At 44.4% G+C, this 7,850-nt stretch overlaps 1 pseudogene; it reads right to left on the reverse strand.

Annotated features, from left to right (window-relative positions):
• Positions 1-352: 352 nt before the first annotated feature.
• On the reverse strand, positions 353-660 carry LOC136168565 (histone H4-like; annotated as a pseudogene).
• Between the last annotated feature and the right edge of the window lie 7,190 nt (positions 661-7,850).

Consider the following 7,850-nt stretch of genomic DNA (forward strand, 5'->3'; position numbering starts at 1 on the left):
AAGGTAAAATCAGTCATTACACGTAAAACACTGCTTGCCTTTGAATTTGACATTTTGGCCATAACTTTCTCTTCTAAACCCTGGACATATGCCCCTCCTGTTTGCAGTGATCCTTGGTAAAACATCTCACCTCTGAACTCCGTTTGCTCATGGCCAAATGGAGAATTTGTTGCACATTACTACTTGAGAAGGGATTACCTTGACTTCCTCCTGGTGAATAGTGTCACTTGAGGAGCTTCCCTTGGTGTCAAATGAGATTGCTGGTGGTATAGACCCACCTTGCAGGACTGGTGAAGAGTGAATCAAAGTTGGTTGCAGAAAAAATCAAGCTCCTGAGGGCAAATCGGAAAGCTTAACGGCCGAAACTGTAGAGGGTACGGCCCTGGCGCTTGAGAGCGCCGACCACGTCCATGGCGGTGACAGTCTTCCGCTTGGCGTGCTCGGTGTAGGTGACCGCGTCCCGGACCACGTTCTCCAGAAACACTTTCAGGACCCCGCGGGTCTCCGCATACATGAGCCCAGAGATGCGCTTCACCCCACCACGACGGTCAGGCGGCGAAGAGCAGGCTTAATGATGCCCTGGATGTCGCACAGAACCTTGCGGTGGTGCTTAGCGCCGCCTTTCCCCAGGCCTTTGCCTCCGTTGCTGCCTCCCAACATCGCTTCCCGAGAAGCAAATCAACAGCAACTAAGAAGCTGGTTGTATCGTCTTGTCCATAGAAAACAGGTGATGTAAGGCTTACTCTTCTCACTAGACATTTTGCTACTTAGAGTAAAGTTATTGACCAAAGTTGACGTTTGAGAATTAAGGAATGTGTTTTTAATGGAAACATCACCAGCATCCTGGCCAAGTGGAAATTGAACGTTTCTAAATAGCAAACAAAAGATCACTTTGCTCCTAGAAATGCTGATATGCCAGGTTTAAAGATAGCTCCTCAGCAGAGAACTCGCTCTTCTCTCATGTGGAGAATCTGTTCTTGTGGAAAGATGGCCAAGGGTGTGCGCCTCTACAAAGGTTGGCAGTAAGATGCGTTTATTCTCAATGAAGGGCTTACTTTTTTGTAAAGGGCCAGAGCTCCGCTAATGTCACCACTAATAAGGCTTTTTCAAAGAGCCCTTGGGCTTCTCTCAGTGTGTCTGGTTGCAGAGGAGAATTCCCTTAAAGTAGGAATTAATGGTTTTATTTACTTAGTTAGGAAGAACATATGTTTGAGTCATATTTTTTGGCTACATTTCTCTTGATCTCTAAGGCATAACTGAATTCTAATGCCTCGAGGCATTTGCCAGATGGCCACATCTTAGGAATGGTCCAAATTTTTATTCAGGTGATTCTCTTTCATATTTCACCCCCCTCAAAAGAATGAAAAATATATTTGCTCAGGATATAAACATTTTGATATGAATGTACCTCTCTTTTAAGCAAGAGAAAAAGAAAATAGTAATACTGGTCTCCTGGAAATTAACCAGTAAATATAGATAGCCAGAACAAAGCTTATAAATGGGTTAAGTGATATGATATAGTTTATATGGGAAAGTGAGGCCATATACTTCTAGAATACCAAACTTGCCCTATCTACCTCATCTCTACCTAATAGGAACAAAGTAGTGGAAGAGGAAGGATAATTAATCCTTGGTTAGATCCCCTTATTACTTGCCAATAGCCATTGGATTTCCATTTCTGATCTGGTTTCTAAGACTTCTTTCTTTTGTGATTCCTTGAGTCAGCAGTTGTCTAAATTTCTGTGTTTTACTTTCTCCTTTTTCTTCCATAGATCAGCTTGGTAAATAAATATGTCTGGTCTCTCATTATCTTTGCTGTTTGAAACACATACTTTAAGAGATGAAGAAGAAGAAGGCTGAAATTGGTGCCTGTAAAAAGCTTCTAGCTTACTGATATGCATTGCTTCCATGGAGTAGTTTCCTGATCCCTATTTTGAAGTTTATTTTTAGATAACACTAACAAAACACTAGCCAGTTTGACTTCATTTTCCCGTTTTCAGAAAACAGTGAACTGGCAGATATTCAGAGAACTGGCAGATGTTCTGAGAACCAGGGCTTCCCTCTTAGCTCAGCTGGTAAAGAATCCTCCTGCAATGCAGGATACCCTGCTTTGATTCCTGGATCAGATAGATCCCCTGGATAAGGGAATGGCTACCCATTTCTATATTCTTGCCTGGGAAATTCCATGCATAGAGGAGCCTGACAGGCTACAGTTCATGGGGTCCCCAAAGAGTCAGACATGACTGAGTGACTAACACTTTCAGAGAACTAAAAAGAACATAGGACATTCCAGAGTAGAATTTTGGAGCTGGAAGTGGAACTAAACACCGTCCAATCTAATCCTTTCTTACTGCAGGCAAAGACATGTGAGTTGAAAGAAGTTAAGTTCCTTCCTAGTACATGGTTGAGCCGGGACATGAGCACTTACTTTTCTACCTTTTGACCAGTGCTTTTCCACTACCAAAAAGAATTATAATGCAACAAGCAGGACCAAAGGTATAAAACTTCCATTCCAGAGAGGGATTTGCCTCAAATGAAGTTTACTTAGCAACTCTAGTTCTGTCTCCTGCCTACTTTTTCCTCCTTAATTATTGTTGTTAATTCGTATTTATTGATTCATCTGCCAGGTGAACTATTTCTTTGCACAAGCTGGTATTATAAACCCTCTTAGAGATTACACACTAAAAAGGACAAAATGACAAAATGTGGCTGTAATTTAAAACCTTGTTTTCCAGAGCTTTACTAACATTTCTCTTATCTTCTAAAATAGATTTTTCTTTGTAGCAGTCAGTTCAGCACCAATCAGAAGATTGTTGGAAGGATTAGAAACTGGTTTCTTTTCCTTTCCTGTTCTTATTTCCTTATTACCCCTTTACCTTTTCAAACTCTGCTTCATTACTTCTTTTGGAGGATGGATTGACTAGTTTATTGATTTATTCAATAAATGTTATATTCGGTGACTACCATATGCCAGTCTTAGGCTGAACTCTGGGAAACATAAAGACAAAAAAAGTACTGAGTTCCTGTGGATTTCTCATCTAGCTTAGGGAAGAGGAAACCTGTGGCAGAGGGACCAACTGGGACTAAGTGGCAAAAGCAGTTTCTTGTCTTTCTTGCAGCATGACATAGAAAATGATAATATTTGTATGACAAATGGCAGGACGCTGGTAATTTGGAAGCCTGAGAGGTTATTCTTGGATAGATGGAAATGAGTGATATTATAGTAGAGCCTGGCCGTGCCCAGCCCTTAGCACGCAGCTGTTAGTATGAGCCATTACCCCACACCCTGTTACCAGGCAGCAGTTACCCCGGGACTGTTAGTGGTCCTGTTTAGCCATTGGTTGGTAATGCAGTGGGCCCCTCCCCTAAGCGACCAACTGTCAATAAATGACCTTTAGTGGTCCTGCTCAGCCATTGGTTGGCACTGCAGTGGACCCCTCCCCCAAGCGACCAACTGTCAATGAGTGACCGTTAGTAGTCCTGCTCAGCCATTGGTTGGCACTGCAGTGGACCCCTCCCCCAGGTGACCAACTGTCAATGAGTGACCGTTAGTGGTCCTGCTCAGCCATTGGTTGGCACTGCAGTGGACCCCTCCCCCAAGCGACCAACTGTCAATGAGTGACCGTTAGTAGTCCTGCTCAGCCATTGGTTGGCACTGCAGTGGACCCCTCCCCCAAGCGACCAACTGTCAGTGAGTGACCGTTAGTGGTCCTGTTCAGCAGTGGGCCCCTCTGTCAAGTGACCAGTTGTCAATAAGTGACCCTTAGTGGGACCATTGGGCTTCCCTGGTGGCTCAGACAGTAACGAATCCACTTGCAATGCAGAAGGTGTCGGTTTGATCCCTGAATTGGGAAGATCCTCTGGAAAGGGAATGGCTACCCACTCCAGTATTCTTGACCAGAGAACCCCATGGATAGAGGAGCCTGGCAGGCTATAGTCCATGAGGTCACAGAAAGTTGGACATGTCTGAGTGACTAAGCACAAGTGGACTCATTTCAGCCAACAGTCAGGGGAGAGGTGGTCTTCAGGCTGAGAGTGAAGTAAGAGGCGGATCCTGACCTTCTCTCCTCAGGGGTCTTGGATCATCAGATGAGCTGGGAACCCAGGGAACAAGCTGGGGGCTGTGTCCTGCAGGGCTCTGGAGCCCATGCCAAGTCCACACACTGGCCAGGCGCAGACCTCGAGGTGGCAGTGAACCTCCCCTCATCCCTGTCTCTGCGACCTAATGACAGCAGCTGTCTACTTGGGTCATAGTCTGAGAGTCCTGCCCCCATGGTACCAGTGGATTGAGGAGCTTGAGGGCCAGTTGGGTCATAGGCACCTGGCTCCCTCAGCGATGATAGGTGGGCAGGGTTTGGGGAGCTGGCCCTGAGGGTGCTGCTAGCTGGGCTCTGCCTCCTCTGAGCCAGGACCAGGACCTCAGAGGGTGAAAGTTGTGCCTTGTGACATTGCCCTTTCTTGTCAGAACAGAGAATAACATTTGTTTGGTGAAGATTTATAGGAACATGATTAGCTGACTGTGACCTGACCTCAAGAACAAAGGATCTCAGGATGGCTGCTATCCAAAAGTCTACAAGCAATAAATGCTGGAGAGGGTGTGGAGAAAAGGGAACCCTCTTACACTGTTGGTGGGAATGCAAACTAGTACAGCCACTATGGAGAACAGTGTGGAGATTTCTTAAAAAACTAGAAATAGAACTGCCATATGACCCAGCAATACCACTTCTGGGCATACACACCGAGGAAACCAGATCTGAAAGAGACACGTGCACCCCAATGTTCATCGCAGCACTGTTTATAATAGCCAGGACATGGAAGCAACCTAGATGCCCATCAGCAGATGAATGGATAAGGAGGCTGTGGTACATATACACCATGGAATATTACTCAGCCGTTAAAAAGAATTCATTTGAATCAGTTCTAATGAGATGGATGAAACTGGAGCCCATTATACAGAGTGAAGTAAGCCAGAAAGATAAAGAACATTACAGCATACTAACACATATATATGGGATTTAGAAAGATGGTAATGATAACTCAATATGCAAAACAGAAAAAGAGACACAGAAGTACAGAGCAGACTTTTGAACTCTGTGGGAGAAGGTGAGGGTGGGATGTTTCAAAAGAACAGCATGTATATTATCTATGGTGAAACAGATCACTAGCCCGGGTGAGATGCATGAGACGAGTGCTCGGGCCTGGTGCACTGGGAGGACCTAGAGGAGTCGGGTGGAGGGGGGAGTGGGAGGGGGGATCGGGATGGGGAATACGTATAACTCTATGGCTGATTCATGTTAATGTATGACAAAACCCACTGAAATGTTGTGAAGTAATTGACCTCCAACTAATAAAATTAAATTAAAATAAAATAAAAGCACCTAATACATAAAATAAATAAATAAATAAATAAAACATCTCTGCAGCTGCCATGGGCAGAACAACAACAAAAAAAAGAACAAAGGATCTGACACCAAGAAGTTCACAACAATTAACCACGCATCTCTCTCACCTTTCCTAGAAAAGGGCTTTGATGCAAGCTTTTGGGGAATTTGGGGGTTCTAAAGCATGAGCCACCTGTTTCCTTGCATGGCCTTCAAAAACCTATCTCTGCTCCAAGTTCTGATATTTTGGTATTGTTTGGCCTCACTGTGTGATGGGCACATGGACATGAGTTTCTGTAACAGTATGTCCTGCCAACCTCAGGCCCCAAATAGCCAGCCCAGGGGTGAGATGATCAACTTCTAGCCCTGGCTTGCTGGTTGGGATGCCCTGCAGTAGTTTTGGAAAGGAAATGTTTTCCTTAAATGAGGAAGTTATAGTAAAAATGGAGGAAAAAAAAATTAATCTGAAAGATATTGGGAAAATGGGATTGACATGACTTGGTGAGTAGTTGAGATATGGGGAAGAAGTCAAGGATGATTCTTGAGTATGTGACCTGATCACCTGAGTGCATGATGATGCCATATACTGAGATGGTAAATCTTGCAGCAGGTGGAAAAAGAGGAAGCAGAAGCTGTGAATACGTTTGAATTAGGCCCTTGGATGAAGTGCAATTTCTAACGGAATTGACTGGGACCTGGAGAAGGAAATGGCAACCCACTCCAATATGCTTGTCTGGAGAATCCCATGGACGGAGGAGCCTGGTAGGCTACAGTCCACAGGGTCACAAAGAATCCAACACGACTGAATGACTTCACTTTCACTTTCACTTTGGGAAGGGCAAGGCTGGTTTAAACTCTGCCCAAGGACAAAAATGGTATGGACCTAACAGAAGCAGAAGATATTAAGAAGAGGTGGCAAGAATACACAGAACTGTACAAAAAAGATCTTCATGACCCAGATAATCACAATGGTGTGATCACTCACCTAGAGCCAGACATCCTGGAATGTGAAGTCAGGTGGGCTTTAGAAAGCATCACTATGAACAAAGCTAGTGGATGTGATGGAATTCCAGTTGAGCTATTTCAAATCCTGAAAGATGATGCTGTGAACGTGCTGCACTCAATATGCCAGCAAATTTGGAAAACTCATCAGTGGCCACAGGACTGGAAAAGGTCAGTTTTCATTCCAGTTCCTAAGAAAGGCAATCCCAAAGAATGCTAAAACTGCCACACAATTGCACTCATCTCACATGCTAGTAAAGTAATGCTCAAAATTCTCCAAGCCAGGCTTCAGCAATGCATGAACCATGAACTTCCAGATGTTCAAGCTGGTTTTAGAAAAGGCAGAGGAACCAGAGATCAAATTGCCAACATCTGCTGGATTATAGAAAAAGCAAGAGGGTTCCAGAAAAAACATTTATTTCTGTTTTATAGACTACGCCAAAGTCTTCAACTGTGTGGATCACAATAAACTGTGGAAAATTCTTCAAGAGATGGGAATACCAGACCACCTGCCCTGCCTCTTGAGAAACCTGTATGCAGGTCAGGAAGCACCAGTTAGAATTGGATATGGAACAACGGACTGGTTCCAAATAGGAAACGGAGTACGCCAAGGCTGTATATTGTCACCTTACTTATTTAACTTATACGCAGAGTACATCATGAGAAACGCTGGGCTGGAAGAAGCACAAGCTGGAATCAAGATTGCCAGGAGAAATATCAATAACCTCAGATATGTAAATGACACCACCCTTATGGCAGAAAGTGAAGATGAACTAAAAAGCCCCTTGATGAAAGTGAAAGAGAAGAGTGAAAAAGTTGGCTTAAAGCTCAACATTCAGAAAACTAAGATCAGGGCATCTGGTCCCATCACTTCATGGGAAATAGATGGGGAGACTGTGGAAACAGTGTCAGACTTTGTTTTTTGCGGGGCTCCAAAATCACTGCAGATGGTGACTGCAGCCATGAAATTTAAAGGCACTTAACTCCTTGGAAGGAAAGTTATGACCAACCTAGATAGCATATTAAAAAGCAGAGACATCACTTTGCCAACAAAGGTCCATATAGTCAAGGCTATGGTTTTTCCAGTGGTCATGTGTGGATGTGAGAGATGGACCGTGAAGAAAGCTGAGCACCGAAAAATTGATGCTTTTGAACTGTGGTGTTGGAGAAGACTCTTGAGAGTCCCATGGACTGCAGGGAGATCCAACCAGTCTATCCTAAAGGAGATCAGTCCTGGGTGTTCATTGGAAGGACTGATGCCAAAGCTGAAACTCCAGTACTTTGGCCACCTCATGCGAAGAGTTGATTCATTGGAAAAGACCCTGATGCTGGGAGGGATTGGGGGCAGGAGGAGAAGGGGACGACAGAGGATGAGATGGCTGGATGGCATCACTGACTCGATGGGCATGAGTTTGAGTATGGACAGGGAGGCCTGGCGTGCTGCGATTCATGGGGTCATGAAGAGTC

Source organism: Muntiacus reevesi, chromosome 1 (genome assembly GCF_963930625.1).
Source record: "Muntiacus reevesi chromosome 1, mMunRee1.1, whole genome shotgun sequence".
NCBI classification, from domain to species: domain Eukaryota; kingdom Metazoa; phylum Chordata; class Mammalia; order Artiodactyla; family Cervidae; genus Muntiacus; species Muntiacus reevesi.